This window comes from Rutidosis leptorrhynchoides, chromosome 6 (assembly GCF_046630445.1).
Source record: "Rutidosis leptorrhynchoides isolate AG116_Rl617_1_P2 chromosome 6, CSIRO_AGI_Rlap_v1, whole genome shotgun sequence".
Taxonomy (NCBI): domain Eukaryota; kingdom Viridiplantae; phylum Streptophyta; class Magnoliopsida; order Asterales; family Asteraceae; genus Rutidosis; species Rutidosis leptorrhynchoides.
This window is the reverse complement of record NC_092338.1, coordinates 91,376,652-91,393,833: the sequence shown is the minus strand read 5'-3', so window position 1 is coordinate 91,393,833 and position 17,182 is coordinate 91,376,652.

Below are 17,182 nucleotides of genomic sequence, written 5' to 3'. Positions count from 1 at the left end.
AAGTACAAAGTACAATCAAAGTGGTTCAATTTATTGATGAGAAACGTCTAAAAATTACAAGAGTACGAGCCGCAAAACGCAAAGTATAAGATATTAAATAGTACGAAAGGACGTTCGAAAATCTGGAACCGGGACCAGAGTCAACTCTCAACGCTCGACGCAACAGACTAAAAATTACAAGTCAACTATGCACATGAATATAATATAATATATAATTAATTCTTAAAAATTATATATATATATATATATATATATATATATATATATATATATATATATATATTATATATTATATATTAAAACCGTCGGCAAGAAGAAAACAAGCAAATGTGAGATGTCCTAGGGGACCATGCGATCGCATGGCCTGGCAGTTATAAACCCATGCGATCGCATGGTGAACAGTATCAGCTGACATCGTGTTTTGGTCGAATGAGATACACCTAATTCTATTCTCTCTATCTCTCACGTAATATATATATATATATATATATATATATATATATATATATATATATATATATATATATATATATATATATATATATATATATATATATATATATAATTTATAATTTTAATTTAATTATAATAAGAGTATGTTAGCGAATGTTGTAAGTGTGTAAGTCGAAATTATGTCCGCGTAACGCTACGCTATTATTAATCATTGTAAGTTATGTCCAACCTTTTTAAATTAATGTCTCGTAGTTAAGTTATTATTATGCTTATTTAAATTGAAGTAATCATGATGTTGGGATAAATATTAAAATTGGGTAATTGGGCTTTGTACCATAATTGAGGTTTGGACAAAAGAACGACACTTGTTGAAATTAGACTATGGGCTATTAATGGGCTTTATATTTGTTTAATTGAATGATAGTTCATTAATTTAATATAAAGATTTACAATTGGACGTACCTATAAATAACCATATACACTCGATCGGACACGATGGGCGGGATATTTTTAAGTACTAATAATCGTTCATTTAATCGGACATGGGAATGGATTAATAGTCAATGGACTTATTAAAACAGGGGTGAATTACATACAAGGAAAATTGGTGTAATTATAGTTTAAGTTCCCAATTAGTTGGAATATTTGACTTCGGATATAAAGATAATTTGACGAGGACACTCGCACTTTATATTTATGACTGATGGACTGTTATGGACAAAAACCAGATGGAAATATTGAATAATCCAGGACAAAGGACAATTAACCCATGGTAATAAACTAAAATCAACACGTCAAACATCATGATTACGGAAGTTTAAATAAGCATAATTCCTTTATTTCATATTTCATCGCACTTTTATTTACTGTCATTTTATTTAATTGCACTTTTAATTATCATACTTTTTAATTATCGCAATTTTATTGTCATTTTATTTATCGCAATTTCATTTATCGTTATTTACTTTACGCTTTAAATTAAGTTATATTTATTTTTAATATTTTACATTGGGTTTTAACTGCGACTAAAGTTTTAAAATCGACAAACCGGTCATTAAACGGTAAAATCCCCCTTTTATAATAATAATACTACTTATATATATATTTATATAGTTACAAATATAATTTTAAAAATATAGCGTTAAACTTGGCTAGATCCCTGTGGAACGAACCGGACTTACTAAAAACTACACTACTGTATGATTAGGTACACTGCCTATAAGTGTTGTAGCAAGGTTTAGGTATTTCCACTCTATAAATAAATAAATAACTTGTATAAAATTGTATCGTATTTAATAGTATTTCCCAATAAAATATAAGCTATTTCGTATACACCCCTACGCACATCACCATCGCTCGATCACATAGATATTTTTATTTTTCAAGAAACCTTCACATTCTACTCTTTCTATATACAACAGCTGCAATCAAAGAATAAAGTACAATTTGTTTTTTATTGTATTTAATATAAAGAATAAGTATAATTTTAACAGTAAAATATATATGAAATTGTACTTACAATTAGCACACTTAACGGTACAGAATAATACTGTCCATTTTGTCCTCTGTCCCATCCCTTCTTGCTCTGTAATAGACATTCATATATGTATCCACACCAATCAACCTTCGATACATCTACCTCATTTGTAATACTTGGCAAGAACTTCAAATTACATGTTCCACATTTGTTAGCTTCTGCCATACAAGAAGCAAAAATAACAAGGAAGTTCAAAACGAACTTTCTATCTGCATTTTTTCTTTCCTTCATATATTCAACAACATTTGTTGAATGTATGTCTTGCTGGTTTCTAAACTGTTTCCTCCATGAAATAGTCACAGGATCAATTGGATTGCTTCTTTCCACGTATTTAATCTTCAATCCTTTCATTGGTACACCTAAGACTTCATGCACTATTTCTTTTGTGATTTTAATTGAACCATTCTTAAGATTTAATGTTGATGAACATTCATCAAAGTTGTTTACTAGATAGTAACCAAGTTTCATCTGATTTTCAAAGAACTTCATTTCTAGAATTGACCCAAATCCAATCTGCCTTATCTTTTCTTTTTGAATGTCATTCATATTCTGTATCGTTGTGTACAAATATTTTAGTGATGATCTTGACCTTATAATTTCATCTTCTTCGTGTTTAATACCTGCTTATTATATTATTATAACAACTACATCAGTTATTAGATTTTTTAAATATAAAAATCAAAGTAAATTAACTTTTTTAATTTTTTTAAGATGAATGTTACCTTTTTCATTAGAAGCTTTCAATGATGGCCTTTGAAAATCATCATCAGAATTGTCTTTGGGTTTTGATCTACTTGTGCCTTCACCAAACGTATTAATTTTCTTATCCAAACTTTTTTCAACTCTCCCATATTTTGGAGTACCTTAATTACTGCATTTTCAACAAGTTTTATATCCTTTTTATTCAGTGCAGGTGTCTTTCTTACATACTTTCTTTTTCGGTCTTTTTCAAACTTTTCATGTTTATCCTTCTTTTTCAATTTCGGTTTTTCTTCAATATCTGCAAACAGTTATGCAATCATTCATCATAAGCTATTTTACATACAAGTTTATAATTATGTATTCATCTAAGCATATCATTCATCTGTATTTTTTTTAATTCATGTAACACCCTAGGCAAATCCCACATCGCCCACGAACATGAGTGATCATGGGATTATAAGGTAATACTCACGCTTAAATGACACAACGCGTTTTGGGATCACAGGCTGAGTAGAAGTGCGAGTACATTGTGGTTAAGCATGCTCGGGCGAGAGCACTACCAGGATGGGTGACCTCCTGGGAAAGTGCTTCTCGTGTGTGGTCGCCAAGAAAAAGTCGTGCGCCTGCGGGCAAAGCGGACAATATTGTAGTCATATTAAGCTGGGGTGTTACAGAATGGTATCAGAGCCACTCATGTACCGTTGGGGGTGGTGGGGCAAACCTCATCGAGAACAATGAGTCCCTGAGGGGGGTGAATGTAACACCCTAGGCAAATCCCACATCGCCTACGAACATGAGTGATCATGGGATTATAAGGTAATACTCACGCTTAAATGACACAACGCGTTTTGGGATCACAGGCTGAGTAGAAGTACGATTACGTTGTGGTTAAGCGTGCTCGGGCGAGAGCACTACCAGGATGGGTGACCTCCTGGGAAAGTGCTTCTCGTATGTGGTCGCCAAGAAAAAGTCATGCGCCTGCGGGCAAAGCGGACAATATTGTGGTCATGTTAAGCTGGGGTGTTACAGTTCATCATAACTATAGTCATTTTTTCAACATCTAACATTCGTATTTTTTATTATTCATCTTCATGAAACATGTAATCTAATGATTGTATATATTTTTTGTCCTTCATTATAAAATGTAAGCAGTTTAATGTATTTTTTTTTATCATTCATCATGTACTTTTTATCATTCATCATAAACTATAACCATTAACATGTATTTATTTTTTTTACAATTCATCATGTATTTTTTTTTTATCATTTATCATTAACTATTATGATAGGCAATTTTTTTTAACATAACACATTCTTATTTTCTATCATTCATCAAAATATAACATGTAAACTATTATTTGTATTTTTTTTTCATTCATCATATACTATATGCATTTTTGTGTTATTTTTTCTATCATTCATCATTTAACATTCATGATATTCAAACATCAGCACAATGCATAAATATAACATTCATAATTTCATCATTCATTTCAGTTTATATCATATTCATCATATACTAATCAATCATGTAACAACTAAAATAACAGTCATCCTTATTATTACATCATTCATCAGTTTAATTATTCTAAACATTTTCAATTTCATTCATCGGTATCAGATTTAAACCATATTATCCTATTATTGAATCGCATAATTTCAATTTTCATTCATCAGTTTAATTGTAACTACTTTTCAGAATTTATAAATCACGTAATCAATAAAACGTTAATTTTATCGTACCTGAATCATGAATTTCCTTTGATTTTCTTTTATTATTTTCATCTCTTTTTTCCGTTTGTTGGATGAATCTTCCGCCATTACGTGAGCTTGTTCTCAACTTGTAATCTTCTTTTAACTATCGATCTTCAGTAGATTGTTGTTAGAATCGTCGATTTTTTTTAGTATTTCTTAGCTTCGATTTCGTGGATCTGATATTTGTTCGTTCATCGTTTTAGGGTTTTTTTTTGTTTTCAGAGTTTTTTCTTTTCTGTAATTCGTATTTTGTAAATGCCGATTTTACCCCTCCGCGTTTTTTTAGTTTTATGTTAATTTGTGGTCCACATTTACTTATCCAGTTAGTACTCGTTTTAAGCTTAGCCACGGATCGTGCCCCTATATATATATATATATATATATATATATATATATATATATATATATATATATATATATATATATATATATATATATATAGAGAGAGAGAGAGAGAGAGAGAGAGTCATGTGGGACTAAAAGAGCTAATTAGACTGTATTGGAATTGAGTTTTACTTGGAGACAAAGCTAAAAATTATCTATTTTATTTAATAGACATATTTACTTATTTAATTTAATTGTTTCTTATTAAAACTAGAATTGGGATAGAATAGGAAGTCTAAGTCGGTAGTTAGGAGTAGAGTCAGTTTATGCTTTTACAGAGTATTATATATACTCATATATGTACGTGACCAGCCATCTATCTATCTTTGCAATTAATTAAGTTTTGAGTTGAAAAAAACTCCTTTTCATATTTACGTAAAATATTGTTTACGTGAGTATTTTTCATATTAATAACACGTTTTTGTTTTAATTGGTTGTTATGAAGAGCATTTGTCTTCCAACAAATCCTTTGATTCTCATCAAATTGGTATCAGAGCAATCGATCCACCATATCATTATTCCGATTAGTTGGGTCTCTCCCACGTTTGAATTTTGATAGTTTATCCCACATATCTTAATTCGATTACTTGGGTCTCTCCCACGTTTGGGTTTTGATATCCTATCTCAAAAAAAATAATCCGAAATCACTGTTCACGGTACTGTTTACGCCGTTATTGTTCATCCGTCAGAAAGTACTGTTCACGCGTCAGAATTTTACTATTTGGTACTGTTCATCCAACAAAAAATATTTTTTTTTATTTTCTTGTTCAATGGTCGATAAGGGTAATCAAAGTCGCCATCTCGCTACCGCCCTCAAAAGACTCAAGAACACGTTAGATATAGTTAACAAATCCAACGAACGTGCAAAAAAACAATGGCTTTAAGAAGAAACCCGAATAGCTACTTATGATGCTTGGGTCGAATCACAACAATACTATCAATATGAACTCTCATAATACCACCAAAGCTCCGTCTACTATCAACCACAATCCTACCATCCACCATATTATCAACACACCAACTTCTACCAACAACAACCACCCCGACGACCAACACATCATCATCGTCGCTTATATGATGATTATTCATACTCAAACTACTAATTTCAAGATATTTACAACGAGGATCACATCCCTTATGAGCCGGAAGTATCATCACCATTGTACGATTTAAATGATGAAGACGAATCATCTTCAAATGATGTGCTTCCAGGAGTTTCGGAAGAAGAAGTAAAAGTTGAACAATTATTGAATGAGGATGTTCCTACTCCAGTAACACAAGATGGAGATTTAAACCCGATTTCTAATGAGCATTAACAATTACATGAATCACGAATTGTCAATGAAGATGAGTTGTCGCCACTACAACTAACTTCAGTTGGAAATGTAGTTGATGCATTAAATATTATCGCTCAAGACGAAGTCTAGGAGGCGGAGAGTGATGAAGTTGTTATTAGTGTTGACGAAGGTAAAGAAGAGGAGAATTTAGCCATATGTAAAGTGTAACATCCCGCCTTTTTCCGTTTAATTATTTAAAGTCCGTTATATGTTTATAACACCTCCCGTTAATACGCGTTTTAAATTATCTCGTTTAGGTAATTCACGCACCCGATTAAAACTTGAGGGACCAATCTTGCCATGTGACCAAACTTTTGACTAGGTCAAAGTGGTCAAACCACTCCCATCCATTCATCTTTTTCATTTTCATTTTTCCTTTTCTCTTCATACTTTCCATTTTTCTTTCAATTCTCCAAACAAAAGAATCATCATCTAAATCCAAGTTAGCGGGTGTCTCACAAAACAAATTACATATTTGGAATCCTTGCAACTTCTTCTTCGATTCCATACCGATTTCATCAAGTTTGGGTAACTTTCTAAAATCACTAGATTTTGTGTTCATGATGTTTTTAACTTATAAAGTTGTTAATTAGTGTCTATGGCTCAAGTCTAACATGAATATGTGATTTATATGTTCGATTTTGTTATTTGAATTAACTAGCATGAACATAAACTTTGGTGTGTTTGATTTGGTGATTTGGTTGTTTGAATGATGTTAAATGTTATAAATGTATGTATTAAATGTGTTCCTAACATCACTAGCTTCAATTTGATGTGTAGGTTGTTTTAGAAAACTTCATAAACATGATTAGTGATTTTGATGTTGTTGGTTAGGGTTTGATAGAATTGAATGTGAACATTTAATGCATTGAAAGCCATGAATTATTCTTAGTAAGTAGTTAGTTGTATTGTATGCTTGATTATCTACAAAATGGCGTGTTTTATGTATGCATTAAATGCCCGAATCATAAATGTGCACTTGTAAAATTTGAAGCATTAAATGTGTGCAGTGATTGATCATTTGATTTGAAAAGTTGATTATTGCAAATAATGTTTTCGGTTGGTGAAATGTGTTTAGTTGGGTTCCTTGTCAAATTAGCTTTCTAACGATATAAGGTGCGAGTTCTAAGTGTTGCGGTTTGTAAAATATGCTTGAAAGAGTTTTGATTTGGGACTTGAACAATTGAGACTGACCAAGTACCAGCACACGACCAATGCCGCGGCGCGGCAATCCTGGGTCGCGGCGCGACCTAAGCCGTGTCCAGGTTCTGACCTCCTTGGTCAAAATAAGAAAAATGTTTGGCACGCTATGGACCTCCGATTCACATGAGACTTGTTCTAACATGCTTATATATGAATAAAAACCTCAGAAAAATAGTTCGGGACCCGACCCGAATGTGTTGACTTTTTCGTTGACTTTGACCGACTAAAGTTTGACTTTTTGTCAAACTTAACCAAATGATTATGCAACCTTCCTAACTTGTTTCTATACTTGTATCTTGCATGAAACTTGACAAATTGATTCACATGCTACATAATCGAGTCGTAACGAGCCATAGGACTAATTGAACATCTTTGACCTATCGTGTTTACCGTTATTGATACGACCTATTTGTTTAGGTCAAGACTAGCATTATCCTTTGCACACGTTACTTTGTGAAGTACTTTTCATACGTGCACTCAAGGTGAGATCATAGTCCCAATTTTACTCTTTTGAACTTACATTTGGGATGAGAAAACATAAACATTTCTTTTTAACTAAGTGAACACAAGTAGAGGAAAACAAACATTCTACATACGAGTTTAGAACAAAATCCTCAATTCGATTATCATTAGTTACTCTTACAGTGTGTAAGTGTAGGTGTGAACTTATGTTGTATGGCCATATGGGTTTGACAAACCCTCATCTCGGACGGTTCGCTACCGTCTACGGATGAAATATATTTTCGAGAAACAGTGTTGTTCTAGCACTATTAATGGGGTTCAACGGACGGAATGTTAAGCCTTGATAATTGGGTGCTCGTGAATATTAACTTTTAGAATGTATTACTATTTTATCAATGTGCAAATCTTGTGGTTCGACTTACATTTACTCACTTACTTATTTAAACCTATGATTTCACCAACGTTTTCGTTGACAGATTCCCTATGTTTTTCTCAGGTCCTTGATCATTAGGTGATACATGCTTCCGCACATTCTTTTTGATACTTGCTTGGATGTCGAGTATACTTGCCTATGTGGAGCGTCTTTTGACTACTTTAAACTGTGTCGCACGTGTTTCATTTGTACTTTAAACATCGTTATGTACTAGTTATGGAAACTACTTTTGTAAACTTTGAAACATCCACACTTATGAAATGAATGCGACATATTTTCGGTCAAACTTTGTCTTAAAGACTTATGACCATGTAATGGGACCTACGTAGACGGCGCCGTCAAACATGATTTGGTCGGGTCGCTACAGATGGTATCAGAGCCTTGGTTGTAGGGATTTAGAGTTCATTGGTGTCGACCCTGAGTCATAGGGTACATTGGTGAGTCTAGACTACAACCGGCATATAGACTTGACGTAGGAATTACTTGACTACTTGTGCATTTATACTCGAACTCTCCTACTCATATATATTCTTATTCTACCTTAATCTCACATTGACTAATTTGATTGACACGCCACCTTGACTATATGAAGTAATGTCGAATGCACATATGAATTAGGGTAATATAATTTCCGGGATTATATTATGGTGACTCATATGAACGTTCCGACATTATGACATAAAGAATTTAAGGCGAGTCAAGGAAAATTTTCTCTCTATCTTTATTCCATATCACGGTTAGTATTATTTAGAATACTAACCAATGGTATTCTTTTGTTTTGAAGGAACAATGCCTCCTCGCCGTGTGCCACGCCGTGAAACTCCCGAACAAGCACTACAACGAATGGTGGCCACCGCAGTAGAGGCGGCCATGGCTGGTCACTCTTCCTACAACAACAATAACAATAACAACAACAACAATTAAGGGGCCGGTAACTCAAGCGAAGGGTGCTCCTATAAAGCTTTTATGGGGTGCAAACCTCACACTTATGATGGAACCGGGGGACCGGTTACACTCACTCGATGGTTCGAACAAACGGAGGCCGTCTTTAGCATAAGCGGTTGTCGGAACCAAGATAAGGTCAAGTACTCCACCCACACTCTCGCCGGCGTCGCTCTTACATGGTGGAACACCTATGTACAATCGGTGGGTACCGATGAAGCTCATGCCCTCTCTTGGGCCGATTTAAGGGAAAAGATGATTGTTGAATATTTCCCTCGCGAAGAAACCCGAAAGCTCGAACAAGAGCTAAGAACTTTGACGGCGGTCGGAAACGATCTCAAGGCCTACAATCAATGATTCGCCGAGCTATCCTTGATGTGTCCCAACCTAGTGAACCCCGAATCTCAAAGGGTTGAACTCTATATGGATGGTCTTCCAAAGAGCATCAAACAAGGTGTGATGTCCTCCAAACCCGCTAATCACCAAGCTGCTTTGAACATGGCCCGCCAATTGATTGAAACGGTTGATGAAATCGTAGTGCCGGCTTCTAAGGCCGAGGACAAATCGGGTGGCAACAAAAGGAAATGGGAAGCCACTCCATCAAGCAACTACAATAACAACACCTTCACCAAAAAGCCTTTCACCAACGACGACAAGAAAGGTTATGCCGGAACTCAACCTTTTTGCAACAAATGTCACAAGCACCACTCGGGTGAATGCGGCAAACTAATTTGCCACCGGTGCCAAGGAGTTGGTCATAAGGCCAACAATTGCACAAGTGTTTCCCCCGTCGCTCGAAAGGGGCCCAATCCTCCAAAAACGGTCACTTGTTATGAATGTGGCCAAACGGGCCATTATAGGAATGAATGCCCGAAGAAGAAGGCCAACCCCAACACACGCGGCTGAGCCTTCAAAATTAACACCGAGGAAGCTCGGGATGACAATGAACTAGTCACGGGTATGTTTCTTCTCAACAACACTTATGTTACTTGTTTATTCGATTCGGGTGCCGATAAGAGTTTGGTATCCAAGACTTTGACTCATTCTTTTAGCACTCCACCACTTCCACTAGATACCACTTATACCATTGAAGTGGCCAACGGGAAACTATTGAGTGCCGACACATATTACCGGGGGTGTACGTTAAACATTTTGGGTAACGAGTTTGAAATTGACTTGATACCCATGGAACTAGGAAGCTTCGATGTAATAATCGGTATGAATTGGCTAGCCAAAATGAAATCTCACATTCTTTGTGATCTTAACGCAATCCGAATTCCTATCGAGAATGGTGAACCTTTGATTGTTTATGGCGATAAGAATTGCACCGGACTCAACCTCGTTTCGTGCATTAAAGTTAGAAAACTACTCCGTAAGGGTTGTTTTGCGATCCTTGCTCACGTTAAGAAAGTCGAGTCTAATGAGAAGCATATCGATGATGTGCCAATTGTTAGTGACTTTTCCGATGTATTTCCCGACGAATTGCCGGGTCTTCCACCTCATCGACCGGTTGAATTCCAAATCGATCTTATTCTGGGAGCTGCACCCGTAGCACGTGCACCATATAGACTCGCTCCATCCGAAATGCAAGAATTGCAAAGTCAAATCTAAGAACTACTTGATCGTGGTTTTATCCAACCTAGCCATTCACCTTGGGGCGCTCCGATTTTGTTTGTTAAAAAGAAAGACAGATCCCTACGAATGTACATTGATTATCGTGAACTAAACAAATTGACGGTGAAAAACCGATATCCTCTTCCTCGCATCGATGACCTCTTTGATCAACTACAAGGGTCTTGTGTATATTCGAAAATCGATCTCCGCTCGGGTTATCATCAATTAAGGGTTAAGGGGGAAGATGTCTCCAAAACCGCTTTCCAAACTCGTTATGGTAGTTATGAATTCCTTGTCATGCCATTTGGTCTCACTAATGCACCGGCGGTGTTCATGGATCTTATGAACCGCGTGTGCAAACCGTATCTCGAAAAATTCGTTATCGTGTTCATCGATGATATTTTGGTCTATTCTAAAAATGAAGAAGAACACGAGAAACATCTCCGACTTGTGCTTGAACTTTTAAGACAAGAACGACTCGATGCCAAATTCTCCAAGTGTGAATTTTGGTTGAAGGAAGTTCAATTTCTTGGTCATGTTGTAAGTGATCAAGGTATTAAAGTCGATCCATCAAAAATCGAAGCCATTAGTAAATGGGAAACTCCTACTACTCCTACTCACATTCGTCAATTCTTGGGTCTCGCCGGATACTATCGTAGATTCATCAAAGATTTCTCTTTGGCCGCTCGTCCTCTAACTACGTTAACTCATAAGGGAAGAAAATTCGTTTGGGCAACCGAACAAGAATTCGCATTTCAAATCTTGAAAACGAAACTAACCACCGCTCCTATCTTGTCACTTCCCGAAGGCAACGATGATTTTGTTGTGTATTGTGATGCCTCGAAACATGGTTGTGGGTGTGTGTTGATGCAACGAACGAAAGTCATTTCTTATGCTTCTCGACAACTCAAAATTCATGAACGAAACTACACGACACATGATCTCGAACTCGGAGCCGTTGTCTTTGCACTTAAAATGTGGAGACACTATCTTTATGGAACCAAGAGTACTATCTTTACCGATCACAAAAGTCTCCAACACATCTTCGATCAAAAGCAACTAAACATGAGACAACGAAGGTGGATTGAAACCTTAAACGATTACGATTGCGAGCTTCGTTACCATCCCGGAAAGGCAAATGTAGTAGCCGATGCCTTAAGTCGAAAAGAAAGAGCGGTGCCTCTTCGTGTCCAAGCCTTAAACATCACCATCCACACAAACCTTAATAGCCAAATTCGGGTAGCCCAAGATGAAGCTCTCAAGGATGAAAACATTTCACACGAGCTCTTGAATATTCTCGTCTCTTGATTCGAAACTAAGGAAACCGGACTCCGATATTTCGCCGGAAGGATTTGGGTGCCTAGTTATGGGGACCTACGAAGTCTTATTTTAGATGAAGCCCATAAGTCACGATACTCGATTCACCCCGGTGCCAATAAGATGTACCACGACCTTAAAGAAGAATATTGGTGGCCGAACATCAAAAGGGACGTAGCTACTTATGTTGCCAAGTGTTTGACGTGTTCCAAAGTCAAATCCGAACACCAAAGACCATCCAGACTACTTCAACAACCCGAGATCCCGCAATGGAAGTGGGAAAGGATAACGATGGATTTTATCACCAAACTACCAAAAACGACGGGCGGTTATGATACTATTTGGGTTATTGTTGACCATCTAACCAAATCCGCACACTTCCTTGCCATGAAAGAAACGGACAAAATGGAGAAACTTGCACAACTTTATATTAAGGAAATCGTAGCCCGACACGGTATACCTTTATCGATTATCTCCGACCGAGATGGCCGTTTTGTTTCTAGATTTTGGCGTACCTTGCAAGAAGCGTTGGGAATGCGTTTAGACATGAGCACAGCCTATCATCCATAAACCGATGGGCAAAGTGAACGTACAATACAAACCTTGGAGGATATGTTACGAGCTTGGGTAGTCGATTTTGGGAAAGCTTGGGACAAGCACTTACCTCTCGCCGAATTCTCCTACAACAATAGTTATCACGCGAGTATAAAAGCCACACCTTTTGAAACGTTATATGGCCGAAAGTGTCACTCTCCTCTTTGTTGGGCCGAGGTAGGCGACGTGCAAATCACCGGACCCGAACTCATTCACGAAACCACCGAGAAAATTGTTCAAATCCGAGATAGGCTTAGGACGGCCCGAAGTCGTCAAAAGAACTATACCGACAAACGACGCAACGACCTCAAATTTCAAGTCGGTGACCGAGTAATGTTAAAAGTCGCGCCTTGGAAAGGTGTAATCTGTTTTGGGAAACGCGGGAAGCTAAATCCAAGGTATATTGGTCCTTTCAAAATCTTGGAGCGTATTGGAACCGTTGCTTATCGTTTAGATCTTCCACCTCAATTGAGCTCCGTTCATGATACCTTCCATGTATCTAACTTGAAAAAGTGTCTTGCCGAACCCGATATCGTCATCCCTCTCGAGGAACTTACTATTGATGACAAACTTCATTTTGTGGAAGAACCGGTTGAAATTGTGGACACCTCCGTCAAGACATTAAAACAAATCAGAATTCCGATTGTTAAAGTCCATTGGAACGCCAAAAGAGGACACGAGTTTACTTGGAAAAGGCAAGATCAAATGCAAAGGAAATACCCCCATCTATTCCCGATTCCGGAAATGCAAGATTCCGAGGAAGAAACAACGACTACTACGCCTACTTAAATTTCGGGACAAAATTTCTTTTAAGGAGTAGGTAATGTAACATCCCGCCTTTTTCCGTTTACTTTTTCGTTTAATTATTTAAAGTCCGTTATATGTTTATAACACCTCCCGTTAATACGCGTTTTAAATTATCTCATTTAGGTAATTCACGCACCCGATTAAAACTTGAGGGACCAATCGTGCCATGTGACCAAACTTTTAACTAGGTCAAAGTGGTCAAACCACTCCCATCCATTCATCTTTTTCATTTTCATTTTTCCTTTTCTCTACATACTTTCCATTTTTCTTTCAATTCTCCAAACAAAAGAATCATCATCTAAATCCAAGTTAGCGGGTGTCTCACAAAACAAATTACATATTTGGAATCCTTGCAACTTCCTCTTCGATTCCATACCGATTTCATCAAGTTTGGGTAACTTTCTAAAATCACTAGATTTTGTGTTCTTGATGTTTTTAACTTATAAAGTTGTTAATTAGTGTCTATGGCTCAAGTCTAACATGAATATATGATTTATATGTTCGATTTTGTTATTTGAAGTAACTAGCATGAACATAAACTTTGGTGTGTTTGATTTGGTGATTTGGTTGTTTGAATGATGTTAAATGTTATAAATACATGTATTAAATGTGTTCCTAACATCACTAGCTTCAATTTGATGTGTAGGTTGTTTTAAAAAACTTCATAAACATGTAAAATTTGATGTTGTTGGTTAGGGTTTGATAGAGTTGAATGTGAACATTTAATGCATTAAAAGCCATGAATTATTGTTAGTAAGTAGTTAGTTATATTGTATGCTTGATTATCTACAAAACGGCATGTTTTATATATGCATTAAATGCCCGAATCATAAATGTGCACTTGTAAAATTTGAAGCATTAAATGTGTGCAGTGATTGATCATTTGATTTGAAAAGTCGATTATTGCAAATAATGTTTTCAGTTGGTGAAATGTGTTTAGTTGGGTTCCTTGTCAAATTAGCTTTCTAACGATATAAGGTGCGAGTTCTAAGTGTTAGCGGTTTGTAAAATATGCTTGAAAGAGTTTTGATTTGGGGCTTGAACAATTGAGACTGACCAGGTACCAGCATGTGATGACCCGGGAATTTTCGATCAAATTTAAACTTAATCTTTAAATGATCTTTGACACGATAAGCAAATTCGGTTATTTTAAGTCTCAAAAATTTTGAGCTGTTGTCATACATTCATTTAACCTTTGACAAATCCCGACGATTCACGAACCATTGTTTGTAAATAAATATATAGATATAAACATAAATACAAGGATACATGAATATTTTTTTAATAAAATGCACTTCAATCAATTGAAATTAATAATGTAAAAATAAAGTAAAGAATAGATAAGTTGCTAATAATATATATATATATATATATATATATATATATATATATATATATATATATATATATATATATATATATATATATATATGAATTCTAAATATAAATAATATCATATGGATCGTAAATTATAAATATTAAATACTTGATATAAGTTATTATATCATATATTATATAATTAGTAACTAGGATAAAAATTTATAAATTGTAATATATTAAATTACAAGTTTGAACATAACCATAATGTTAATATTACTAACAATAATTTCATTTTAAACATTAATATAAATATTTGAATAATCAATATTATTATATATGAATATGAAAATGTAAAACTTGATATGTGCAAGTAAAATTAATATTATTGATATTATTATTATCATTTCTATTATTATTATTAATATTATTAGTTTCACCTTTATTAATAAAATTAATATTATACTATGTTTTCTTAATATACATATATATATATATATAATAGATATATATATATATATATAATTGTACATACACTAATATATATATATATATATATATATATATATATATATATATATATAAAAATTTCACTTATATACATAAATAAAAACATATATAAAAAAATCGGATACGTATAAATATATTTATATATATATTATAAATGTATATTTATATAAATGTTTATGCAAATAAATATATATATATATACAATTATATATAGATACATAAAGATATATATGAATATACCGAATTACATAATAACAGCCATCCATAAAAATAGATACAGATATATAAATAAATCAGTATATTTAATACTAATAATATTATTATTATTAATGTATTTATTTATATTTACTAATTATCAATATTAATTTTAATTAAGAATGAAATCATACAGAATCAATTTGCTGTTGCTGTCATGATCGAACTGTGTAATATTTTGTTTATATCTTTAATTTGTTACAAGTCTTCATCAAAGGTACCAATCAACTTAACATCACAGTACGATTCTGTTAAGCTTCTTTATCTGCTTTTTTTTTTGGCTTCCTCTCCTTGTCTGATCAAAGTGACTGTCGATACCTCTTTCCTTGTAAAACCAACGTTTTATCTCATACTTGTGAGTGGAACCACTCAACTCTTCATATCCAATACAGCTTATAACCACCTGTAAATGTTAAACGTTGTTATTATTATTTTTTTTTTTTACAGCTCGACGTCCCTGTTTCTAAACTCAAACTGCAAATCTTTGAATTCGAAATAAATTTCAAAAAGTGTTAACGCAATGTTGTTAGGAATGTTCTAAACGATCTTTCTGCAAAGTTTCATCCATCAATTTCTATTATCAAATAAGAATTTTAGAGTCAAACTTCCAATTTAAAAAGTCAACTATTTTGTTCATCAGAAAATTCGAAGGCGTTTTGATGTTACTGGATCAATTGATGATTTCAAAAGTTTTTAAGAATCATTTGCTACCTATGTTATGTAGAAACCGTTGGTTAAAAATGTCTTAAAATTTAATTAAGGTATCGAGTTTGTTTTGGTTCCAAACGAGCTGTTACAGCTCCTGTTCGAATCTGTTTTCCTTGTTTTCTTGGTTGTTTTGGCCAACATAATTACTTGTTATTTGTTTCTATTTCAATTACAGTCATAATCCAATTTATAAACACCATTATGATTTTAGTTTGGTAGTGATTCGTTCATAAGGGATGAAGAAGAAGAAACTATAAAATCATGATTAATATATATGAGTTATAGGAATAACAGAAAACTAAACAGCAGAGCCATGGATTAGGATGGGTCTTCACAGTTGGTATCAGAGCGGTGGTCTTAGCGAACCATGTCTGCATTAGTGTGTCTAACTGATAAGTCGTTAGGCTGCATTTGTGAGTCTGGACTTCGACCGTGTCTACATGTCAAAAGTTTTGCTTATCATTTTGTGTCAAAAATTACCTGCTTATCATTCTTAGAGAATCACTTGCTTATCATTCTTAGTCTAGACACGTTTTACTGCATTGACTGCATGAATAGTGTATAGACAAAATTCATATCTTAGCGTATCTGTTACCGTAACTTTGCCTGACAACTTCCGTAGATTCCTCCGTAACTTATGGGATTTTAGTATTATATATGCATATGTAAATTATGTATTGCAGGGTGCTAATCTACATCCTATAATCTATTTCTTATCGAAAATCCTTCATCTGATCGTACGAGATGATTCCTGCAACCAGTTCGAGTCCCTCAGATTCCGTTAGCTATTCCGATAGTTATTCCGACAGCTATTCCGACGTAGATGTTCACCTAAGCTCCGAAAACAGCGTC